Source organism: Loxodonta africana, chromosome 17 (assembly GCF_030014295.1).
Source record: "Loxodonta africana isolate mLoxAfr1 chromosome 17, mLoxAfr1.hap2, whole genome shotgun sequence".
Taxonomy (NCBI): domain Eukaryota; kingdom Metazoa; phylum Chordata; class Mammalia; order Proboscidea; family Elephantidae; genus Loxodonta; species Loxodonta africana.
This window is the reverse complement of record NC_087358.1, coordinates 35,924,096-35,950,400: the sequence shown is the minus strand read 5'-3', so window position 1 is coordinate 35,950,400 and position 26,305 is coordinate 35,924,096. Positions and strand designations below refer to the sequence as shown.

General features: G+C 35.2%; 1 protein-coding gene across 2 annotated transcripts in view; it reads right to left on the bottom strand.

Moving 5' to 3' along the window:
* The window catches only part of DACH1 (dachshund family transcription factor 1), a 488,298-nt gene that overhangs the window by 378,206 nt on the left and 83,787 nt on the right, over positions 1-26,305 (bottom strand). The gene's annotated exons all lie outside the window — the stretch shown is intronic.

Sequence of the window (26,305 nt, the reverse complement as noted above, 5' to 3'; positions counted from 1 at the left end):
GTTGTTTTCTGTTTGTTTGGAATATTCTAAGTGCTTAGTATTATGCAGATCTCTTATCAAAGTTGTCCCAATCTTAATTTGGGACTTTGCATTCTTCCCTTTATATATCTATGCATGGAAGATTATATTTATGAATAATAAATCTTATCATTGATAATTAAAATAAAAGTGACAGGAATATTGTATATAAAGGTGTATGTTCAGTGGAAAATACTGGTCAAAATCATTAACACATGATTTTCCAGTTTTATGCAAATGTTGGATTCGGAATACAAATTAATGTTTTAGTAACATTTAAGTGCAAAGGTGCCCTCCTTCCTTATTACAAAATTCTTTATTCATTCAATTCAAAACATTTGCTAGATGTCCAGTTTGTTCACAATAACTATATTATACGTAATATAAAGATGAATGACTGTGGAGCAAATACCAGCTCTTAGAACACTAAACAAACAAAAAAACAAACCCATTGCCATTGAGTTGATTGCAACTCATAGCAACTCTACAGGACAGAGTAGAACTGCCGCACAGAGTTTCCAAGGCTGAACTCTTTATGGAAGCAGACTGCCACATCTTTCTCCCTTGGAGCATCTGATGGATTTGAACTGCCAATCTTTTGGTTAGCAGCTGAGCCCTTAACCATTGCGCCACCAAGGCTATTTCATTATGTTAACTGTTACACTAATTTTACAGACCAGGAAACTTCACACACATAAGCAGCCTACTCAAATAGTTGCAATAAACTTAATTTTGTAATGCTGTAAACTGAGTTGGAAATGACAGCATCTAACAACAACAACAAAATTTACTGAAGCAGATTGCCACGTTTTTCTCTTGCAGAGAAGCTGGTGGGTTCAAAACCCTACCTTGAGGGGCCTCTTTATTTCTCAATGAACTGTTATAATCGTCTACTAAGGAACACTGGTGATGCAATCGTTAAGGTCTTGGGCGCTAATTGAAAGTTCAGCAGTTCAAACTCACCAGTGGCTCTGCTCCTGCAAAGATAAAAGCCTGGGAAACATATGGGGGCATTTCTACTCTGGCCCATATGGTTGCTATGAATTGGAAAGGACTCCATGGCACACAACCACCACTAGCCTTCTTGTCTCCATTTGTATTACAATTTCTAATTTATCCTTCAGTTGGCTACTAGAGGTTTATTAATACCATACAAATTTAGTTATGTAATGTGCTACTTTAAAATCTTCAATTATTTCCTCATCACCTTCAGGATAAAATCCAAACTTCTTAATAGAGTAAATGAGAGCCTTTATGATGTAGCCACTGCCTATTTCTCCAGCCAATCTTTAAACAGAAACAATAATAGTTATCACTGTACATGCCAGGCACTACTGAAATGCTTTAATACACTATCTTATTTACTCTTTCAAATAAGGATCATGAAGATGACCCAGGACGGAGCAATGTATTATTCTGTTATCCGTAAGGTCACCATGACTTGGAGCAAATTCAACAACAACTAAAAACAACAATTAATCCTGGGAAGTGGGTTTTAAAACCCCAGTTTTACTGGTAATGCTCCCAGAGTTAACTAACTTACCTAAGAGGACAGTATTAGAGAGTGGCAGATCTGAACTGGGTTCTGATTGACTTGAAAGCACGTATTCATACCCACTATCTACTGTTGTTGTCGTTGTGGGCTGTTGAGTCGATTTTCAACTCATAGCCACCCTATGTGACAGAACAGAATTGCCCCATAGGGTTTTCTAGGCTGCAGTCTTCACAGAAGCAGATCGCCAGGTCTTTTCTCTTGCAGTGTGGCTGGATGAGTTCAAACCACCAACTTTTCATTTAGCAGCCCAGCACTTAACTGTTGTGCCACCAAGGCTCCTGACTAACCTATTAACCCCTCCAAATTCCCTACTTACTTCACCTCTTCCTCCTCCCCTCTCTACCCTCTTTCCCTTCAGCTCTCAGTTCTACGCCAGCAGTTTTCAAGCCTGGAACCATATTAGAATGCTTGGGATGTAGCCCCTGCCTATCTCTCCAGCCCATCTTTAAACAGAAATAGTTATCATTCTATGTGCCAGGCACTCCTGAAGTATTAAAAACTCCAATGGCCTGACTTCATTCTTATTTATTTGATCTGAGGTAGAACCTGGGCTTCATCAGTATTTTTTAAAAGCAGATGGGTTTTGCTAAGGTGCTGCCAGGTGTGAGACCCATTGCCTAGCAAAACTAAATTAGATATAGCTGCAGCAAACACCACTTAACCTCTATTATCCCTGATCCAATTGATAGCAATTATTTTTCCTGGTGTTAATTGTCTATATTGGATGTTTGAGTTCCTTGGAAGTAAAAATTATGGCAGGTCATGGTTTATTTCAAGCCAAGACTTTGCAGTACAAATGACTAACATGTGATTCGTGCACAGTAGGCTCTCATCAATAACTTGTGAAATAAATACATGACTAAGACTTGTCGATCACCCTTACAGATATTTTGGAGAAATTATTAATGTTGCAGTTGCCATGGAGTTGGCTCCAACTCGTGGTGACGTTACATATCACAGAACAAAAAGTTGCCCCAACCTGTACCATTTTCATGATCTTTGGTATGTTTGAGGCCATTGTGGCTATTGTGTCAATCCATCTCATTGAGGGTTTTCTTTGTTTTTGATGACACTCTAGAATGACTAGAAAGACTGAAGAAGAATTAACGCGTTTGAATTGTAGTGCTGGCAAATATTGAATATACCATTGACTGCCAGAAGAACAAGTCTGTCTTGAGAGAAACACAGACAGAGTGCCCCCTTGGAAGCAAGGATGGTAAGACTTCGTCTCATGTACTTAGGACATGTTATCAGGAAGGACCAGTCCATGGAGAACGACATCATGCTTGGTGAGGTAGAGGGTCACCGAAAAAGAGAAAGACCCTCAGCAAGATGGATTATTAACACAGTGGCTGCAACAATGGCTCAAACACAGCGAAGATTGTAAGGATGGCACAGAACAGGCAGTACTTCATTCTGTTGTACATAGGGTCGCTATGAGTTGGAAGCAACTCGAGGGCACCTAACAGCAACTACTTTACCAAAATGATGTTCTTTTCAAGCAAGGAATTATTAATACAAGTGCTGAAATTTGATATCTTGAGTACTTTAAATGGGTCATTATGAGCTGGAGACGACCTGACAACAGCTACCAACAATAAAAAATAAATAATAGCCCTGAAGGAAACAATTTCAGTATAAAGAATTACTTACACAAAAAGAGAGGCAGTTACCTCTGGAAAATAATAAAATATTATTTTAAAAATAACAAAAAAAAAGAAAGAAGAAAAGAATAAAGCTCTCACTTAGATAAGAGCCAAAAAAGTTTTTATTTCAAAGTTTTATAGTCATTAGCATCTTGCAGATCTATGTGAAAATTGATAGGCTAGGTTGATAAAAAAAAAAAATAGAATAAGATAAAGTCAAAAGAGAGTTCTTGTTTTTCTAGTTAATACACTTTTCCTCCCTTTAGATAAATCAGACTTTAAAAAGTACATATTTATGCAATTGCCATTTTTTCCAAGTGACAGATTACATTTTTTCTAATGATTAATTGCTTAATTCTTGAGAAGTTAAAATATTACACAATTTGACAATTAAAACATCATACTATTTAACAGTATTTATCAGTAAATGAATTTAATAGTATTATTGGTGCAATGATTTAAGTTTCTACTATTATTTGTTATTCATATAGGATAATTTTTATAAAAAAGGAAATTTTAGAGGTTCCTCTCCATAAGGTTTTATTAAGACTTTTTATAGAAATCTAAAAATTTTGTGACTCTGCTATTACATGAAAAATCTAAGCTACAGTATTTTGAGGGGTGATTCTGAGGGATAAAGTACATAAGAATATAAAGAGAATCTGAATGCCCACATAATAAAAATTAATCATGGTGAATTGCTTTGGGGAGAATCATACACTTGACCCACATTGAAGACTGAAATATTAATCCATTTCTATGACAGAGATCAAGCTTCATAGTTGCTTTTTATCCTCCTCATAATAGAAGCAACAGTTGTAAACCATAATGTTATAGTTCAAACAATGCCCCCCCTAAGACTTCAAATTTATTATAGCATTCATCTCCAAGACAAAAGACCTGGTGTAGGAAAAAAGCTCTTTTTAGCAAAAAGCATGGTTGTTATTTATGGCTCAGATGCAAAGAATGAGTTTGGGGAATTTATCAGAGATGAAGGTATGAAATGTTTTAGCTTGTTCTTCTCTCTCTAATCCATAAACCATTTTCTCAGCCACCCAAGTGAATTCTAATGGAACAGGAATGATGAAATAATATTTTCCTAGCCCTTTAACACTTTTTCTCCTGTATAAATTTGAGTGAAACAAGAGGAATATGGTTTCTTAAAATTAAGGAAGCAGATAAGCAACATTTTGGAATAGTTTATATAATTCAGGCCCATGAGGTTTAGCATTTTAACAATAGATTAATTTTTATATAATTCATTCTTGAAATCTGTGTTACTGCTGACTATCATATTATTAGTATTTCGGACAGTTAAATATTTTCTCCCTAAAAAATGTTTAAATAATATCAGCTCTAAAACCCTAATGACTCAATCACGATACTTGACATATTTTATTTCCCTTGTATCTGCTAATATTCTTAATCATTAGGTATATGCTTATCATAGATTGAATTGTGTCCCCCCAAAATATGTGTCAACTTGGCTAGGTCGTGATTCACAGTATTATGTGGTTGTCCTCCATTTTGTGATTGTAAATTTATGTTAAAGAGGATTAGGGTGGGATTGTAACACCCTTACTAAGGTCACATCCCTGATCCAATGCAAAGGGAGCTTCCCTGGAGAATGGCCTGGGTACTGGGTATGGCCTGCACCACCTTTTATCTGATATCTTATAAGAGGTAAAAGGAAAGGGAAGCAAGCAGAGAGTAGGGACCTCATCCCACCAAGGAAGCAGAGCCAGGAACAGAGCGCATCCTTTGGACCTGGGGCTCCTGCATCCTACTCCAGGGAAAGATCGAAGAAAAGGAACTTCCTCCAGAGCCAACAGAGAGGAAAAAGTCTTCCCCTGGAGCTGATGCCCTGAATTTGGACTTCTAGCCTACTAGACTGTGAGAAAACAAATTTCTCTTTGTTAAAGCCATCCACTTGGGGTATTTCTGTTATAGCAGCACTAGTTGACTAAGACAATGCTCATCATCACTTTCCTTAAAATAAAATGAATGGTAATCAAAATGGAGCCAAATGGTTAACACACTCAGCTGCTAACCAAAAGGCTGGAGATTCCAGTCTACCCAGAGGTGCTTCAGAAGAAAGGCCTGGCAATCTACTTCTGAAAATCAACCGTTGAAAACCCTACAGAGCACGTTCTACTCTGACACACACGGGGTCACCATGAGTTGGAACTGACTGGATGGCAACTGGTTCTGGTTTGTAATCAAAATAAAGACGCCTGGCCATCTATTTCTATTAAGATCACAGCCAAGAAAACCCTATGAAGCAGTTCTCTTCCATAACACATGGGGTCATCATGGGTCTAAATTGACTTAATGGTAACTAACAACAACAACATAAAGTGCCTGTTTTCCATCCTCTCATTTTTGGAATAAGTGTAAAGCCATAAGAAAAACACTTATTTCTCTCCATGACCAGCCTATGGATAAGAACCATGCAACTAGGAGACTTTGGAATACACCAACATGTAATGAAAATTCATGCTTCTAACAAAAATTTCACATTGCTTCCTCTAAAGTGAAAAATATACTCAATAACTATGGTTTAAATTGTGTAATATTTGCTCTCTAGAAAGTAATTTTTTTACAGTATCTTCACTTTTAAAAGTATTGTACATATAGTTTTATAGTGCTGAGCACAGTGAATGAGCTATATTGATGCCATTTTTTTCATTCCTAATTTTAAAAAGACAGGTAATTTTTAGAACAATAACAACAAAAAAAAGGCAGTTAGAATAAAATATGGAATAACCTTTAAACTGGAAAACCTTTCCTGGCATTGTTTGATAGCTGTTCTCCTACTTCTATTGTTTGCCAAATCCCATTTAAATTGCTCAAACAGCTCAAGGAAAATGTAGACTTGATCTGGACAGTTTTTAACATCATAATTTGTGGATTTAAGGACAACCTACATCTGAGTTATTTGACACCACACATTTCAATTGCACATTTTCTGAGTGCTGGTGTTTTATTTTCTTAGTTTCTATACAATAATTCCTTTACTACAATTTTCATCTGTATTATACTACTTTAGCTTGACACAGAAATTAAGCTAATTAGTATCTATACTGCCCTATGCATTAAACATTGCTGCTTTTCAGATTTGTAAATACATTCCAACTTAGTATGCAGAATGCAATGTGTATAAGCATTCAGGACAAATAGTGTGAGTTTGTTTGCATTTAATATAGAATAGGGACTTAAGCCAGATGACATAATTCATTTGAGTATACTGAATCAGTGAAAGATGTCATAAATTTGACATCTATGTGCCATATACACATATTTAAAGCCACAAATGCCTTTCGAAAAGTTATTTCTAACTGCTTTGAAGATTTGACAGGAACACTCTACGCAAAATATCTTTATCTTCTAGGCTCCATTACTATGCACAAAAAGGCTCAGTATGGGCCCTTCTCATTTGGCCTATGGAGTGTTGCACTCTTTCCCTCTGAAAAAAAAAAAAAAAATCAGTTTTCAGGGTTCTGTGTGCATTAGAAACACCTGTGGAAATTCCTTTAAAGTTTGAGTTCCTAGTCCCCACCCCCAGAGCATGAATTCAGCACATCCAGGATGAGACCAATGAATCTACATTGTTAACAAATATGTTGGTTAATTCTGATTACGTTTTGCTAGGGTCACTTTTCTGAAAAATCCTGTAAACCCATTGCCGCGGAGTTGATTTGATTTCGACTTATACTGACCCTATAGGACAGAGTAGAACTGCCCCATAGGGTTTCCAAGGAGCAGCTGGTTGATTTGAACTGCTGACCTTTTGGTTAGCAGCTGAACTCTTAACTACTGCACCACCAGGGCCCCTATTCTGGAAAACAGATTGGAAATGGGATACTCTTTTACCAAATGTAGTAAAAAAGACTTAAAGCTACCAAGCTGTCAGCATACCATCATTTTAATAATATTATTAACACTTATTACTTATATTCCACAAAACCAAACCCATTGCCGTTAAGTCAATGGTGTAAAAATCACTCTTTGCACAGCACTGTTCTAATTTTCACCCTTTTTTGAGCAGTAAATGATCATCTTTAGAAAGAAATCTTCCAGAAAGACCAAATATATCAGTTATTGATTGAAATGAATAATACGTGACATGATTCTATGCATAAAGACCTTTCACAAAAAGCAGATGATTTACATGAAAAAAAGAGGCTAAATTTTACTATCCACTATTTTCTACAGACAATATTCTTTCCCTATTATGGTAAAGGCAAGCTGTAATACATTATGCTTTGGGATTCTAATCAGAAACCTATAAACAATGTATAACTTACAAATGCCCTTCAGTGCATTAGAATACTTTTAGTACAGCTTTAAAATTTTAAATCAATTCTGCCATTCACTCCATATTATTTATCTTCAATTTCTCCATATTTTAAATGTCACTGTGTCATATTAAGTAATAAAAAGTTTAAAAGATTATAACCTGAACTTGGCAGATATTCACTTTCATTACTAGGCCTGAAATCCTTACCTTCTTGCATTTTCACTACCAAAGAAAGTCTCACTTCTTGCTTTTGTTGTTTTCGTTCTTGAATACAGTGAAATCTTGGCATTCATTGAACAACCTGAAATATCACAAGGTTGTTTCCAGCCATTAAATGCTAATGGCATTTAAAACATTTAGTTCTTAATCAGACTATTTTACCACAGTTAAAAAAAAAAAAAAAATCTTATTATATAATATCAGCTGAAGTTATGTATGCATTATTCTGGTAAATTTAAATAATCCTTTAATGCTATCATTTATATGTCCCATAATCCAGTAACATTTCATTTCCTCCAATCTGAAGCTCAAGAAGAAAGGAAAGGCATTCAAAGATTGATTCATTTTTGTCTATATTCTAGGTACAAATTATAACTAAGTTACATACTAGGCTTTATTATAAGAAAATGATCTATACTAAAATGTGCTTGGGTGGTAAATGTAATTTATTTCCTCAAGTTGTTCCTCCTAAGTAATGCTGTTTTCATTAACTTTTCCTCCTTTTAATGGCAATATGAATCTCTATAACTCAAGCTAGTAAAATCCATGCAAATACTTGTTAACTCAGGACTTACAGTTTTAGGGAAACAAAACTATGGACAGAATAGCCAGGTGCCTCTGTCCCTCCAACATAATACATATCATTCCTTGGCTACATGGCTTTTGCTGTGTAACACTACTCTCATTAGATTGGAATTTGTGTTAACTTCCCTGTACCAGGACTTACTAATAGGATTGCTAGCAATTATTATACTGAAATGAAATCAGCACAAACTATTAGATCTGTTTAAACAAGTTAAAAATAAACCTTGATTAAATGTTCTTTTATAAGAAGCTGCTCATTAGGGCTACATGGCCTTCAGAAAAATTGGTGTTTCATTAACATCAAAGAATGTGTTGCATTTAAACTCCCTAGCCTAAAAAGTTATGTATAAAATAAAGTTTTACAAATATTTTAGATAATAAAATTTTAGAAAATATCTTCCTATGGTTAGTCAGGAAAAAGAAATAGACTCAAGAATGAGGAGTATTAGTAGATTACAAACAACAAGACCATGAAAGTAAAAATAAACAAGACAAAAAGCAATGCTGGTATAATCAAATGATAAATTTCTTCTAAGTTAAGATACAACCTTGTCATGAAATATTTGAATTAAAAAGCCACTTTGGGTATTTAAGTTCAAGCAAGCATATCAATTTCAGTATCTCTGTGTCTATTTTGCAACAAATTAATAAATTTTCTCACTAGAGTAGTAATTACAAAATTCTAAAAGTAGAAGTATGCCATTCCAGAAAGTGCAAGTAATTTTTATCCTTTTTACAATGCATCAATAAACTATTATGACTTGACTTGGTGGAAATTACTCTGTTTATCATAGAGAACCTAATATTAAAGTACAGTTGGTAGATGTTAATAAGTATTTTAGATATGGTATATAAACTCACAGAAAATATTTGAGTGAAATTCTTGTATTATTCCATATTCCTAGTTCCACACCTTTAAGCATGCACACACACACACACATCCACAAACACCTTCTCTCTCTCTCTCTTTCTCTTTCTCTATCTCTCTTTATACGACTAGGATAAGGTAAATACTCATTGCATAAAGGTAGTTGCAGAAAAGTAGACATCATCTCAAGATTGAGGATCAGTAAAGGTGGAAAAAACCATACCAGAATTACAACACCAAGTAAATGACCAAATATATTGAGATTCACAGTAACATACTACCTAAACTTAACAGAAAGGTGATCCATGGAAACATTACACTTTATTATATTTTAAGAGTTTTTAATAAAAAGAAACCATTTATCTGAACAGTACATGCATTATTCCAGACAAACCATGCAGTAATTACTACTGTAATTTAATCTGTTCATATCTGCTCTCCTCTACAGTGTATTTGCCCCTTGCCTACGCGGTGATATGAAAATGTTCTGGTTTTTAAAAGGAACAACCCTTCTAGTTTAAGTAATTAATATTCGTTAATTAAACATACTAAGGCATAGACAATGAATCCTTTATAAATCTGTGAGCACGCCCAAAAGCAACAAAATCACACTTCTGTTAAAGCATTTTAGTGTGTATTTTGCACAATTTTTAAAAGTTTAACCTCTGTAGATCAATGTGCTTCCTTAAAAGACTTTAATAAATTAAAGTGCAGAGAGCTTTTTTTCACCAGGCAGAAAAAGCTGATGAGACAGGTTTAGTTTAATCTCAGGCAATAGAAGTCATTAACCATTCTCTCAGGGATTAAAATATAGCTTGCCCTTTTCTTCTCTCACTTATCATTAGCATCACTTTAATCTCCTAGCGTTTCACACTGCTATTTTAATCATTACTTACTGCCTTTTGACAAGCGCAGAACATGCTTTTTCTCATTGAGGCAATATCCTGGTTTTAGCTGACAAATGTAGGACATAATGTAAAAATATCAAAGTGACATCTCTTAAACACACCTTCATCATAAAAATCTCTAAAGTTACAATATTCCTTTGTCTAGTATTTCCATGGAAATTATCATTTGAAAGGTCTATATCTTCAACAAAGAAAAAGTTTCTTCTAAATACAACAAAAACTAGTTTGGAGAAAATAATATGCTGAGTAAATGAGATCCAAAAATATGCACATAAATGCTATTTTTTTTCTTTAGTATATATAGTCATGAACTTTCAAGTATTTGCAAAAGTAGACTTATTTTAATATAACTTTACTAACAAAATCTATTGTAATAGCTACCCAATTACCTTTTGATACTGTATAATCATATGAAACAGTACACACATCCTTGATTGAACCCATACAAATTGCCGCAATGATTATGCCTAATTTTATTATTTTTATTATACCCATCACATTTCTGCTGATCAACAGATATTAAGTAATTCTTAAGGAACAACTAAGTGGAAGTAACAAAATTTGCAATTATATTAATATATAAATTGTGAGATAAGTATGGATTATCCAGTAGGTGCGGTACACATGGTACTTACCTTGCTTACCAGATCATCTATAGTGAACGACTTCGTATTTTTTCACCAAATCAAAGATTCTGCTTCTAGGTATGGCTGGGATCTGTCTCTCTTCTAAACCACAGCACCTTCCTTTAGAATGAAAGCCTCTTTTCAAATTTACAGTCCCTGACAGGGATGGATTACCACCTAGTAAGGAAGGTTAGCATGGGCATATTTGTGCTTACTTACTAATCTGTAGTGAACAAATTTCACATGGGTTTCATGAAATTTTTCACTACAGATTAGTAAGTAAGGACAAGTACACCTGTACTCACCTTGAGTACTGGGTAATCAACCTCTGTTGTGAAAACATATCGACAATATTACAATAGAACTTTTTGCCACATTTTCTAATTGCTATCTTAGATAAAAAGAAAAAAAATGATGTTTGTTAATATTCTTTTATACAGTAACATTTAATTTAATTTACAAAATCTCCTTAATCTAATCTGCTTAAACCTGTAGTAGGTAGCAAATTTGGGATAAATTGCTTGGAAGTCAGGAATTTAAATTTTATCATGTCTTTAGATATAAATATTATAAGTATGAGAATATATTCTAACATCTGTATAAGTTGCTATTTTAACTCAATACTGACTGAACCAATAAAATATTGGGTAATTATAAAACCTGGCATTTTAACCAAAGCATCAATTTTTTGGTAACAATCATTCTTACTTGGCTCCAAGCCCTTTAATCTAGTACATCTGTAATGATCTCATAGTACTTTCAACCATTATTTAACTGTTAGACGAAAAAAATATGTCGCACTATATGTTTCGAAAATAAAATCCCTTCTTAAGCTTCACAAAGCAGAACAATTCATTATTTGATCTCTTTCCAGGTTCAAAGTCTGTCTTATTACAGTACTTCAAAGAAATAAGTAATCAAAGACAAACAGCTGTGAAAACAGTCTTTTATTACTTTATTATCATTGAGAATATATCTTTGGAGTAAACCAATAGAAATGGCATACAAATAATCTCCATGAAGCCTGTTATTTTGCATTTGTCCATAAATTACACACATTTAATTTTATTTATTTAACTTTATTTCCTGTAAATAGACTAATCGCACAATCTAGTTGCTGTAATTTCTATCCAAAGGGGTTGGGGGGGGGACACCCAAAATAACAACAAAACAATGAGTGAGCTGCTCTAATATCAAGTAAATGCTCCTAATGAGCAAACTATTAAAAATGATATTCAATGATGTGGCTCCTTAGGTTGATATTACCCTAAAGTGGAAACATATTTTCTGATGTTTATGCTAATCTTTGAGACTTGCAATATTGTTCAACTACAAATTGGTATATGTAACTTTAATTTACACATCAGTGGGAAACCCTGTTAGCATAGTGGTTAAGACCTATGGCTGCTAACCAAAAGGTGAGCAGTTCAAATCTGCCAGGCACTCCTTAGAAACCATATGGGGCAGTTCTACTCTGTCCTATAGGGTCGCTATAGGGTCACTGTGAGTCGGAATTAACGCCAATGGGTTTGGTTTTGGTTTGGAGTACCAATGACACTCTACACCCTCTCCTTACTTATCAACATGGATAGGTTCCAAACACCAGGTCGTTGTGCAAAATTGGCATTATGTGAAAATGGAGGATGACCACATCTGATCACAAATGGAGAGTGACTACATCATTACATAACTGCCAAATTACATCATTACATAACTGTCAAACCACTGAGAATCATGGCCCAGGCAAGTTAACACATAATCTTAACCATCAAAGCCAGCGTTACCATTCTTTATTGCCAGATGTACGCCCATAATGTGTAAAACTGTCAAATAGTAGATTTTTTACTATGGTCAAAATTGTGAAATGTTGGATAACAAGATAGTCGATAAGTGAGGAGAAGGTGTATTCTGAAAATAAACACAGAATCCAAGTAATTAACTTCTATGCTAGGTGTTACATTGCCAAAATTATTCCCATATTTTACTCATCATACAATAATTTGGTTATGCCTCTAGTTAGCATGGGATGTTTCTTTCATCAATATGCAAGCAGACTGGACAATATAACATAAAGTGTTCCTTGGATGGAAATAACTCCCTTCTTATGCAGGCTTTTAAGACTCCCTAGAATTCAGGGTAGAAGTGGTGATATTCTACTACCCGGTTACACTAGAAAACATGTGGAGGCAGAAAGAAAAACACCTCTTGAGTGCATTTTATGTGATGTAGCTGTTGTTTTTGTGTGCCATTAAGTTGATTCTAACTCATAACGATCCTATAGGACAGAGCAGAGCTGTCCCATAGGCTGTAATCTTTACGGGAGCTGATCAGCAGGTCTTTCTCCCAAGGAGCCTCTGGATGGGTTTGAAATGCTAACATTTCAGTTATCACCTGAGCACTTAACCATTGTGCCACCAGGGCTCCTTTTGTGCTAGAGATCTTATACATTATTTCATTTTGTTTTGATGCCAAATCTCTGAGGAGAGCATTATTATCCACATTTTACTGATGTGGAAACAGTTTAAAAAGCTGAGTAACTGAATAACTTATTCCTGGGTTAATATGACCCCAAAGCCATTGTGCTCTTTTCGCTAGACTAAGATGCTGTACATTCTAGAACAGACTTTGTAGGTACATGTCTTCTTCAGATGCTCTTGAAAATACTGCACTTCCTAATAAAGCCAATTATTTTTCAGAAGACCGCAGGCATGATGACATAGTCAGGGAAAAAATGGGTCACTGTAACTGCCTACAAAACTAAGTTGATTTGTCAACACAGCCCAGAATTAGAAAGATCATTATTTCTATGTCTTTATAAACATATTACTAAGCCAGGAGCAATGCCGAATCTGTGCCACCACTCTCACCCAAGGATGTGGCTGAAAGATGCTGTGAATATGCAACCTCAAACTGAAGAAAACAGAAAGATAACAGCAATTATTATAGGACCACGTCCACAGAGGCAAAGCAAGTAATTAAGCCTGTGACATGAATTTTAAAGAAAGATAATGTCATGCCCACTTTCTGCTGTCTCAGTATAATCATCAAAAGGTTTAGTAACTTTGTGTTGGCATAAAAGTTCTTCCTTTGTAAATATATAGATAGATAGATGATAGATAGATAGATAGATGATAGATAGATAGATAGACAGACAGACAGACAGACAGATAGATAGATGATAGGTAGGTAGGTAGATAGTAGGTAGCTAGATAGAGGGAGATACATAGATATCTGTGAAAGACATACATACACTAACTATAATTTTTTTCTATTTACATGTCTCATGGTTTTAATTGTAAAATATGAAGTCTGCATTGAGTATAATTGTTACTGCTTTCCCTCTGTCCTATTAAGATTATCTGAAGGCCACTACAAGAGAAATTAAAAAAAAAAACAGCACTTGACAGTAAAATTTTTTTTCAAAAAATTGTTGCAAGTAAACCTAGCTAGAAAGTCTGAAATCACATTAGCATAAACATTAATATTCTCTATTTTCAATAACACTATCTAAACAAAAATTTCCTAGAAAATCTTTGCCAGCCCAGTGTGAGGATAATGAAGAAAAGAGAATTGCTTATTTGAAGCCATGATCCTTCAATTTATAGTACAACTCAGCTCAGTTTTACTGGTTACTAAATAAACAGTATCAGAATTGGAAATAGATTTTATGCATGACTCAATTTCCATAAAAGTTAATTTCCTGACTTTTCAGTTTGATTGCATCAGAAGTTATTCAGTAAAAGAAGGCAAAACAAAGCCAGTTACTCCAGCTTTGGAATAATTAAGCAGTAATTTGACCAAACATTTCCTTCCTTCCTGTGTATTTCTCAAAGTCACTGTTACACTACAAATTTTAGCAGAAACATCTTTAATGGGTGCAATCCATAGGGGAAAAAGCCCATAGTCAAATATTTCCCAGTCGAGGTTAGTAGCAGTACCATGAGATCACTTTTTACTGCTGATTTTAGAATGTATTTCAGATAAACTTTTGACTTTCGAACTTCAAAATGGTCAAATTACAGAAATGGCAGTCACCATCATTTTTACATATGATCCTAATATGTAATTCAGTTTATTAATATGAGAATATACCCTACGGAACATTAAATAAAGAGTATGGCATTATAATTTAGGCCATTTTATGCAATATTTTATTCTCATATTGATTTATAAAGAATTATGTTGATTAATGCGAATTCAATGTTTCTAGTTTGCGGATGTTATCATAAGCAGTAACACGGGAGGAGATGTCAGTCTTCAAATTCCTAGAGTCTCCAGATCATTTGCCTCCATTAAAAAATTATCATTCATAAGGTTATGTAAAACGATCTATATCTGCCTTTTAACTTTTTGAGAGTACTTTCTTACATATTTTTTCACTTCATTAGTTGATGAAAACTTAAAAAAAAAATTGAATCCTGCCTATCCAAATTGAAATACTGGCATCCCATCTACCAGTACCAGTTGCCATCGACTTGAGTCCAACTCGTGATGACCCAATCTGTGTCAGAACAGAACTGTGCTCCCTAGGGCTTTCAATAGCTGACTTTTCAGAAGTAGATCATCAGGCCTTTTTTTTTTTTGAGGTGCCTCTGCATAGACTTGAACCTCCAACCTTTTGGTTAGCTGCTGAGTGTGTTGGCCTTTTGCATCACCCAAGGACAGCACCTCTTCTACCCCCAAATTTGCCCAGCTACTGCTTTTACTTTGGCAAATTCTTTAATCATTACCTTTCACAGCTACTAAATGGCATGTCATCTGACTTGATCTGTACAACCTGCTCTTCCTTTATCACCCCCGACTGCCACACTGTCTCAGAAGTCTCAGAAAGCTTCTTGTCCAATGATGCAAACATCTGATAAAACTAAAAACCAAACCAGTTGCTGCTGTGTCAGTTCCAACAAATAGCGACTCCATGTGTGCAGAGTAGAACTGCTCCACAGGGTCGTCAAGCCTGTGATCTTTCAGAAACCAATCACCTGGTTTTTCTACCTAGGAGCCTTTGGATGGTTTTGAACTGCCAAACTTTTGATTAGTTGTTGGTTCCTGTTCATTCAATTTCGACTCATGGAGACCCCATGTGTGCAGAGTAGAACTGCTCCATAGAGCTTTCAAGGCTGTGACCTTTCAGAAGCAAAATGCCAAGCCTCTGGGTGGATTCAAACCGCCAACCTTTCAGACAGTAGTCAAGTGCCTAACCTATTGTACCACCCAGGGACTCCTAAACATCAGATAAGCATCCTACATAAGTCTACACTTTAGTTTTCTATCTTAATTATCAACCAAAATTATCCTTTCTAGTTTCTTGGCTTCCCATAATTCCTTTTATCCAACGCATTTAACTGTTTTACCCACTCTGTTTACAAGAACCACCACCTCATGATTTTTAGGACATTTCTTCAGATCACCTACACTTCTGCTGGGAGACAGCACAGTGTAGTGAAGAGAACAAGAACTCTGGAGTCAATCACGGCTTGCAGTTTCTCCACCAACCTGTTTTGTAACTTGAACAATGAGTCTCAGTTTCCTCCTTAGCAAAATGGGAATAATGATATCTACATCATAAGGCTATTACAAAGATGACATGGACAAAATTTTCAAAAATGTCATGGTACACTGTAGGTGCTAATCAAACTTACTATCATTTCCCCTCTTCTAGGAAATCATGCATGAGTAAAAAAGGAAGTGTTCTCGATTATATCCTACCCCACTTGTAACAATGTATGTGAATCTCTATGTAATTATATTGACACAAGGACTGCACCCATATATGCTCATCCTTTTAGAAGTAAACACTCATCGAAACTTACAGACAGCCCGTAGAAGACAAGCAGCTGACCTCTGCCAGTCATTCAAAATTTTAAATAGCCAGTCATTTACATTTTTAAATATTTGCACACAATATTCTCACCATCCTCAACCATTGTATTCATATATATGGATTTTTAAATTAATTAATTATAAAGTAAAACGTTTAGAACCGAACTGGAACTTATAAATCAATGAGTATATCACTTAAGCCACAGTTGATCACCCTGCATTTCAGTAGGTTAGAGGACTCATTGAGTCTTGAGCGGAGGCAGAATTAGAAGCCAGAATTCTGACAATGAATCCACTTTCTTCCTAACTTTTTGTGATACTTTGATTTTTATATAACTCAAAAAGCAATTAATTTTTAAAGGTATATTCTTTAACAGGTCTTTTCCTTTGACCACAGAGCAAACACTAAGTGAACAAATTCTGTGATTTATGTTTTCAAATATCCCCTCAGCACCCAATGGGAGCACTCAGTAGTTCTCTGACTTTCCACAGATTATAGCTTTATAATGTTGGCCAAATCCCTCCAATTTAAGAAAAATTTAAATTGACAAATTTTGTTAAAAATGCTAACTTTCCAAAGACATGACTATTGCTTTCTTTTGTAAGTAAAGAAATGTAGATGGCAAAATTTTCTCTACTAATTTATATTGAAATCATATCTCTTAAGCATATTTCTTAAGACACATTGCAAAAGACCTCCAGAGGTTATATATATTTATCAGTCTGGTTTAAGAACATTTCTAAAAAACACAACTTGGAAACAGAATAAATTTGCTCCATTATACCCTACTGAATTATTTTCTTAGGAAGAGTACTAGTCTAATATGTCATTTGTTTATCAGATTATTACCAAAGGAAGGTTGAAGATACTAGAAAGTTGGAGTTTTCCATGATATTTTGGTTTTAGCACTTCAAATAAACAGATTTAGTTAAGGGAGTTTTTTGTCATTTTTCGGCAATATTTGAGTGCCATTTAATAAAATTCAACTTTGATGACTTTTCTTCTTTTGTCCCACCAAAGCCAAACAAGAATTCTATATTTATTCTCTGGAAGCCACTCTTCTATTTCAGTGCCTGGCATATATTGGGTGCTTCACAATGTTAATGAATGAAGATAATGAAGATCAAATGGGATGGTATATGTTAAAAATCTCCATGAACCATAAAATGTGACACACCTTGTTCCTAATCTGGTTTTGGACATAAGAATCAAGGAAATATGCGTGGAGATCATGATAGCTAAACTGTGGCCTGAGTGAGGATTAGCCCAGCAAGGGGAAGAAGCAGGAGATTTCAGATAAAAGGAACAGCGTATCCAAAGATCTAAAAGTTTAAAAGACCCTGGCAAGTTGAGGGACTTGAGAGAGGTTCAATGAGGCTACACGGTAGAGTTCCTTCTCTGTGATATATTAATTAGCCTATATGGTATCAGCACTGTTACATACAAATCCAAAGATTCAATAGCTGTCAAAAAGTTTTTACATTTATATCATTTTTTATTTCAGCTGATTCTAAAGCACTTAGTGCTTTTATAGACAAAATATGCTATTTTATCACTGGTATAAAAACTAGTTTTTATAAAACATACCTAAATAAAATATGGATGATATTAAAAATACAGAGAACATTACATAGTATTGAAAATTCACTACAAGTAGAACTAAAGGAATTATTGATGTTAAAATCTGTATCTTTCTCTTACTGAAAAATTTTGTTTCTCCCTTCCCCTTGTACTTCTACTCTTCCTTCTATAAAGTAAAAAATCTTCCTGTATAAGTGAACTCATTTTCTTTTCTGCCTTTTTTTTTTTTTTTTGCTTTTTGATGTTCCCTTCATCGTAAAATATATGTTAAAAATATTAGTAAGAATAATCATTTTAGGATAGTCTTCAGTTCTATAGTATGTTTATTATTAATAATGCAAAAAATAAAATAAAATGATTGAGAAAAAAACTAACCATGAAATTATGTTCTCTATTTTTTTATGGCCAATGAGTATGCTTGTAGAGCTTTATTATCACGATGTTGGTATGTAAGTCTGAAACTGACTATATCTTCTTTTCTGTTTATTAGTTTAAAACAAAGGCCAGAAACTCAAATGCCTCCATAACCAGGCAGGAAACAAACAGATCTTTTGGGTCTGAAGTGAATCATGCACAGAGATCCCATGGAAAGGAGGCAACCACTACTCAACTCTAGACAACTGTCATGCTGGCATGAGACCAGATCTTTAGGGTTTTTAGAAGATATAATAATCTTGATTTTTTTTTTTTTTTTAAATTCCCATTTTAAACTTGATACTAACTCAGATGGTTTGAAAATCTCTGATCTGAACAAAATTTGTCTATGAGATACAAACTTGCAAACTTGGTTTAATATAGCATTTTTTTCTTTTTTTTTTTGTTACTGATGGGTTTGTTTTTACATAAACCACACAAAAGGCTATGAAAATTTGTATATGTTTAAAACAAAACAAAACAAAACACTCATTGGATAGGATCACACCACACGTCAGAAAGCTTTGATGGCTCCACATTGCTTACCAGAGTAAGTGTCGATTTCTCAACCAGACATTCATTGCTCCATAAAATGTGTCCCCCACCTCTTAACATATCCCATCACCCTACAAAGTCTTAGATTTTTGGCAAAATGTATACACTCTCCTCGCATGTCTTTCCGCCTATTTGCTCAAAACCCATCTTAAACATCATTTCATTAAAAAAGCTTTCCTTATCCTTCTGAATATCTCAGCCTGTAATTACTGATATTATTGATAAAACTTGCATCCAATATTGTCTTGAATTAAGGTTGTTGGTATATTTTTAAGTCTTCTGTAAGAGTCATTGAGCCAGTGACTGTCTTAGTCATCTATGCACATCACCGTTTCCCCACAATACATAATCTGGTGGTAAAGCAGGCACTGAACCAAAGTGTGTTAACTCTTAGCTTTACTCTTACACCTAACAATGTTGAGAAATCAAAGAATGAAATATTTATGGTAATATTATAGTATATTTGAAATTTCATAAAAACTGCAGTCAAGTCGATTCTGACTCATAGCGACATTCTAAGGCAGAGTAGAACTGCCTCATAGGGTTTCCAAGGCTACAAATCTTTATGGAAGCAGACTGCCACATCTTTCTCCTGTAGAGCAGCTGGTGGGTTCGAACTGCCAACCTTTTGGTTAACAGCCAAGCACTTAGCCACTGCACCACCAGAGCTCCTTATTTGAAACTTACTGGAAAGATATGGATTATCTCATCATGCTATTGCAGGCTGATAACTCAAAGAAAAGAATAATAAAACTGCTAACAAAGTAGAAATTATTTTATCTAAATCCTTCCAAGTAAGATGATTTTCCCTATCCCTCAAAAAGTAGTCCTCAAAAATCCTTCAAGCCATTATCAGGAGAAGGATCGATAATAAGTGACCGGGACCCACAGTGAACGATAACAACCGCTTAAGAATATCAGCCAGTGTCTACACACACACACACACACACACACACACACACACACAGAGAGAGGAGTTATGAAAGTACACCAAAAAGATCAGTAAATGTGAGATCCATGGGCCTAATACCAAACATAAGCATACTGAAATTTTATCCTTATTGATGCCTTCATGAAAAAAATAGAAAGCAACAACTAAAAAGAGAATGCGCGCTATCCAATCTCTAGCAATTTCCATTCTCATTCTGAACCTAAACTTTGAACTTAAGTCTTAAAAATGGAGTTTTAAAATTCTCTGCAGAAATATGGAATTATAGAAAAGAGAGACAAAATTGATACATATACAAACAACCTCAAGACCTTTGCTTGTATTTTCGTATCAAAGGATAGGCAGAGGTCCCTAAAAATGTAAGATAAGAGAATTTAAACACTAATTACAGGATGATTGAATAAATTCAAGAAATATCTGCTGAGCATCTGTTAGGTCTCAGATATTGTGCCAGGTGACTAGGCTATGGAGATGATAATAGAGAGTACCTTAGTAGAAAGGACAGAGAAAAATGAACTGTTAGAATAGATCATAAAAGAGAGTGATAAGAGGGGTAATTGAAATCTAAATGCCTTACTTTCATATACATAACTCTTGCTCTTAACTCTTAACTCTCAGGAAAGTTTCACAGAGAAAGTATCACTGCAGCTGGCATTTAAAGAATTAAAGGGAAGGAAATACAAAGTCACCAAATGTAATTTAGGTTAGATTTCAGGATTTTTTTTTTTTCCTTTGCGGAGGCACAAAAATAGAAATAGGATGAGATTGATTACATTATATTTACTCACTAACATAAGGCTGGCTCTTATCCTGGAAGATACAGTATAGATTCCCCAAGGTAAAGTAATAAAACCCACACTTTTACGGAAGTAATAGCATGAAAGTAAAAACTTCTTAAGGACTACCAAAAGGCTGCGACCTTCACATGAAAGACAGTTTAGTAAATTTGAAAATTTTTTTTTTTTTTTTTGAAGGTGACATATACCCTAGCACATGCTTGGATTTGTAATGGTGATCTTAAGGACCTGAATAAATAAATAATTTATTACAGGTAAAAAAAATTTCACTGACTTCCAATTTCTTTGGTTTAAGACTTTTTTTGACTATTGAAAGCTCACTTGGTAGGCAAGGCAGTATCTGTCACATAATCCCAAACACACCCCACTGCTGCAGAGGTGATTCTGACTCATAGCAACCCTATAGGACAGAGTAGAACTGCCCCTATAGGATTCCCTGGGCTATAATCTTTAAGGAAGCAGACTGCTACATCTTTCTCCCGAGGAGCAACTAGTGGGTTCAAACCACTAGCCTTTCAATTAGCAGCAAAACACTTTAACCTCTGAGCCACCAGTGCTCCTTTGTCATGTAGTAAGTGCTCGATAAACAGTATTTTAATAATTGAACACACAGAAGATAAGTAAATGATTAAATATAGTACTAGAACAAATTTAGTACTTACCATGGGATTTTAAAATTCTCTCTACAGAATTATGGAGTAACAGAAAAGAGAGACAAAATTGGTACATACATGAACAAGCTCAAGACTTTTGTTTTGTATCGTCCTATCAAAGGATAGGCAGGGGCCCCTAAAAATGTAAAATAAGAGAATCTGAACAGTGATTACAGGAGCACTGAATAAATTCAAGAAATAGCAAGTGAAAAAGATGAAATATAGTTAAATATTTAAGTGAAAAAGATTAAATATAGTACTACAACACAAATGAATAGATACGGTTCTCATGTAAGAAAAAGAAAGAAAATTTTAAGACTGGTGTTGTAGGAAGTTTCGTGATTTTAAGACTGAATTCATCCAAATAATGGTCTAAATTCATGTCATTTACATCCATTCACATAAGAAAATAGTGGGTACTTGGGTTGCTATGAGTCGGAATCGATTCGACGGCAGTGGGTTTTGGTTTGGTTTTGGGTTAAGAAACTAAAGCCTATCTATCACTTTTTACTCTACTCACACCATTTCCAATCTTTTGAATTTAATCCTTAGAGTTTTATCAACTCTCTTAGTAGTCCAATCGCCAATTCTATCCCTCTCTTTTCTCTCTGTATTAGAATTCATCTAAACATGCTCATTAGCCAAGGAAAGTTTTGTCATTATGAAGTACTAGAAACAGAGATAAATTCCCTGAAGATCTTCTGATCCATTTCTTGACCTATTTAAAAAAATAATCAGGTTCCTTAGCCTTCATTGCAAAGGGTTTTTACAATAAAATACACTAATGAATAGAGTAGCCACTAGGTGAATTATCTAGCTCTTTTCTAAAACTTCAGCAAGGTATATATCCAAACTGAGAACTTTTCCTCCTTTTAAGACAAGGATGGAGTAACGATAAATTAAAAAAAGGAGAAAAATAAGGACTATTTACAAGGGCATAGAATGGGATGCAGGGGAAACAAAACACACCCGCAGAGTCCTTTGAACCTTCTAAAATTGCGATTTCTTTTTTATTTTCAAGCTCTGACAGTTTTAAAATATAGGAGTATCTTGAACCACAAAATTCATAAGGGCTCAATTAGCCCTTGAATTCATAGACTTAAACATATAAAAAATACAGTACTCATAATTATAAAGAAATATTGTTATATCTTTGCCATTTGCTTCAATTTTATTTTTCGCTAATCTTCAAGGATAAAATTATGGAAGTAGGTCTAATAAAAAAAAAAATTTTTAAATAAGTCAATGAAAAAAACCCTGTTAGCATCCAAATGTGATTGCTTGTGAACATTTAGAAATCATCATCCTAAAAATAACCAGAAAAATATGCTCTGCGTCCAAATGTATACCATACATTTAAATTGTTTTTGGAAGGCTCTCTCTACATTGCTAACCAGTTTGAAGATAATAAAGCAAGACATAGGCTGCCCAATGCTGTTTTTAATGACAATCATACCTGTCATATGATGTTAATGTGTTCTTAAAGCTGTGTGTGCTCTTGTATCAAAGAGATGTTTTAACTTCACGTGTTGGATCACTGCTTTTCAATATAACTGAAAAGACTCTGTGGACTGGACTCAGCTCATTGGACAAAGCCTGAAAGGCCCAGCAATTGCCAGTGGGAGGGTACGGTCAGAGCTAAAACCCATAATCCCAACCCTTAGAAATCTGGTATCTTTCTTTTTTTGGCCCAGCATCTTTCTTCTCTCCATATATTCAGCCTCCTACATTCTTTTTTTGGACTCTGCTCTCTTTCCAATAAGCCACCACATGCTATTTCCAAACACCTATTTTTCCACTGGAGACACTGGGTGATGCAAAAGGTTAATACATTCAGCTGCTAACCGAAAGGTTGGCAGTTTGAGTCCACCTAGAAGTGACTTGGAAGTAAGGCCTGGTGGTGTGCTTCCAAAAAATCAGCCATTGAAAACCCTATGGAGCAAAGATCTACTCTGACACACACGGGGTCACCAGGAGACAGAGTCAACATGACAGAGAGCGGTGGTGGTAATATTTCCTACTGCCTATCCAACTACCGGACACCCTGGTGGCGTAGTGGGTAAGTGCTAAGCAAAGGGGCAGCAGTTTGAGTTTGCCAGGTGCTCCCTGGAAACTCTATGGGGCAGATCTACTCTGTCCTATAGGGTCGCTATGAGTTGGAATCAACTCAATGGCACTGGGTTTGTTTTTTTTTTTTTTTTTAATCCAACTACCTATCACAAAATACCATTGCTATCCATGGACAGGCATGATCTCCTCTCTCAACTCACTGGCAGACAAGTACCAGAGCTCAGGGAGTACCACGTGGGGCAGTTATTGATGGATAAGGGCTTGGAACAGGGCAAGAATGACTATAAGGAGGCTGGAAGAGAAGAGAAGAGAGAAGGAGTACAGCTTAAAAATGGAAAAGTTAAAGAGGAAAACAGCCTATCATACCAAGATCTAGAATGAGCAATAGTAATACAATAAGGCCTTGCAAAATAAAACCCATGCTTGAGTCATCTGTTTATGCTGGAATAAGAAGACAGAGGTTAAAAAAAAAAAAAAAAGTTTTTATATAGCTGCATAAAAACATTTAAGCCTCAAACAATAAACAAGCATTTGTGAACGCAGATCAATACCGTTTCCATACTTAGGCTACTCTAAAATAGAAAATATTAAGTAGGTGCTATTATTGCATTACTTCCTTTCAAGATGACAAATATGGAAAGTGGAAGTTGAAATGGCAGCTACAGCTTCCCAGCAGGTTAAGGTGAAGCATGTTTTGTCAGGTGAGAAGAAAAGTATTCATTTCTCGATCTAGTGATTCAAGCATATTGCCGCTGTGTTCATAAAAGTCATAATGAAAAGTAAAAAGATTAATGAAAGTATATCTTTATGACAACTCCAAAATTGGCATGAATGTCAACATTTAATATTAACTCCAAAAATAGCCCTTTGGATATCTATTTCTAGTCATGCCAGAATGACTACGAAAGGACAAGATATTTGTTTTGTTTACTGGCTATTATTAAGTCCAACCTCTTTGCCCTGAGGACTGAGCCTTTTCATGATATTTATAATCTGATCTTTTACAAACTGGGTCAAAAACTTCTACAAGAATCTCGGGGGAAAAAAAATCAAGCTTTTCTATTGTTTCTTCTTTTTGTTTATTGGGCATTGGTACATTGACAATACTTATTTAAACATTTTTTTTTTTTTTTTTTTGGTAAATCTGACCCTTTTCTTCCTGGACCAAGGAATTTTCTCCATCACAGAGTAATAGAGCTTGAAAACTTCAGCATCAGTAGGGAAGGCAGGCACTCCTTAGCCAGCCACTGTGAGAGAGAGAAAATGCAATTAAGGCTCCCACCAGGGAGAGAGAACTAAACAAAACCTGCGTCTTCACACAAGAGCCTTTTTCTTCAATGCGAAGTACAAGGCCTCAAATCTTGTTGGTGAGATGCTAGCATTTAGGACAACACACTTTCAGATTTTCTCACAGCAGATCAAAGTAAAAAATGCAAGGGCAGCAAACAAAAGGGAAAACTCCAGTGTGCTTACATTAAAAAGAGATTACGGGGGACTTACAAGAGATTGAAGGAATAGATGACATTTTTAAAAACATAAAATCACGATCTTTAAGTACAGTTGGCAAAGAAAGTCTAGTCGTGTTACTTCAGCTAGAGTGACGAACCACAAGCGACTTATCATTAGTGTAAAATTTTAAAAAATCAAAAAGGTACTTGGACTTTATTATGCATTTTTTCTGCATTTATAGTTATACACATTCCCGCTCCTCCCTTCCTAGGTATTAGGATTTTCAAAGCCTAGAGTCGTGACAATTGACACAGGGAATCATTAAAGTTATGAGCCTTCTCAAATCAGTGCCACAGAATATGCACTGCACCTTAGGGATCGAAGAGATGTAGCGTCGCTTCACTTCCCTCTTCCTCCTGAGGACAGTAATCAGTCATAAAAGCAGCATTCCTCCTTCATATCAAGCCAACAGCTGGAAACTCTTCTGCAATGTTAAATTTAGCACGATCCCCTTACTAGGCAACGAATTGAGTCTTGTGGGTCTGTTCTGCTCTCCTAAATGACTACTTCAGGGTCAGAGTTTATCCTTTATTCTTAGATAAAATTCTCATTGACTTCGGTGCAACTCAATAAAGGAAGCAAGGATTGAATATCATCCTTTAATGCCAAATTTACTACAGCTGAACAAAAAGAGAGGAAGTCTGGGAGGCTCATGTCAATAAACAAAAGATATATCTTTGGGAGACATAATTGAAAGGAGCTTCAAATAGAAGTTGTTGCACTATTTTTTGAAATATAATGACAAGATGGGATCTAGAATTTAGTGGCACTCGGAGTCCCCTTGGTGCAGCGGTTAAGAGATCAGCTGCTAGTCAAATAATGGGCAGTTCTAATCCACCAGCTGCTCTTTGGAAATCCAACGGGGCAGGTCTACTCTGTCCTGTAGGGTTGTTACCAGTCAGAATCAACTTGACCACAATGGGCTTGGTTTGTTTTTTAATTAAACTAGTATATTTTTTATAGCAACTACTCTTGTGTCTTGGCCGAAAGTTGAATGTTAGGCCACTGAAATGTGCCGAAACAATTCACTGATATAATAAATGCCAGACTCAAGGAAGCAGTGTGCTATGGAGAAAAGACTGCAGGACTTGGAATTCACATACATGTGAGACGTGGTTCACATGTTACCATTTTAACCTTTCTGGGAGTCCATTTGCTGATCAGTCTATAAAACGAAAAGGTTAGGCTAGAGATTTCATTCCTCCTGGTTTTTCTTCCAGAGTATTCCTTC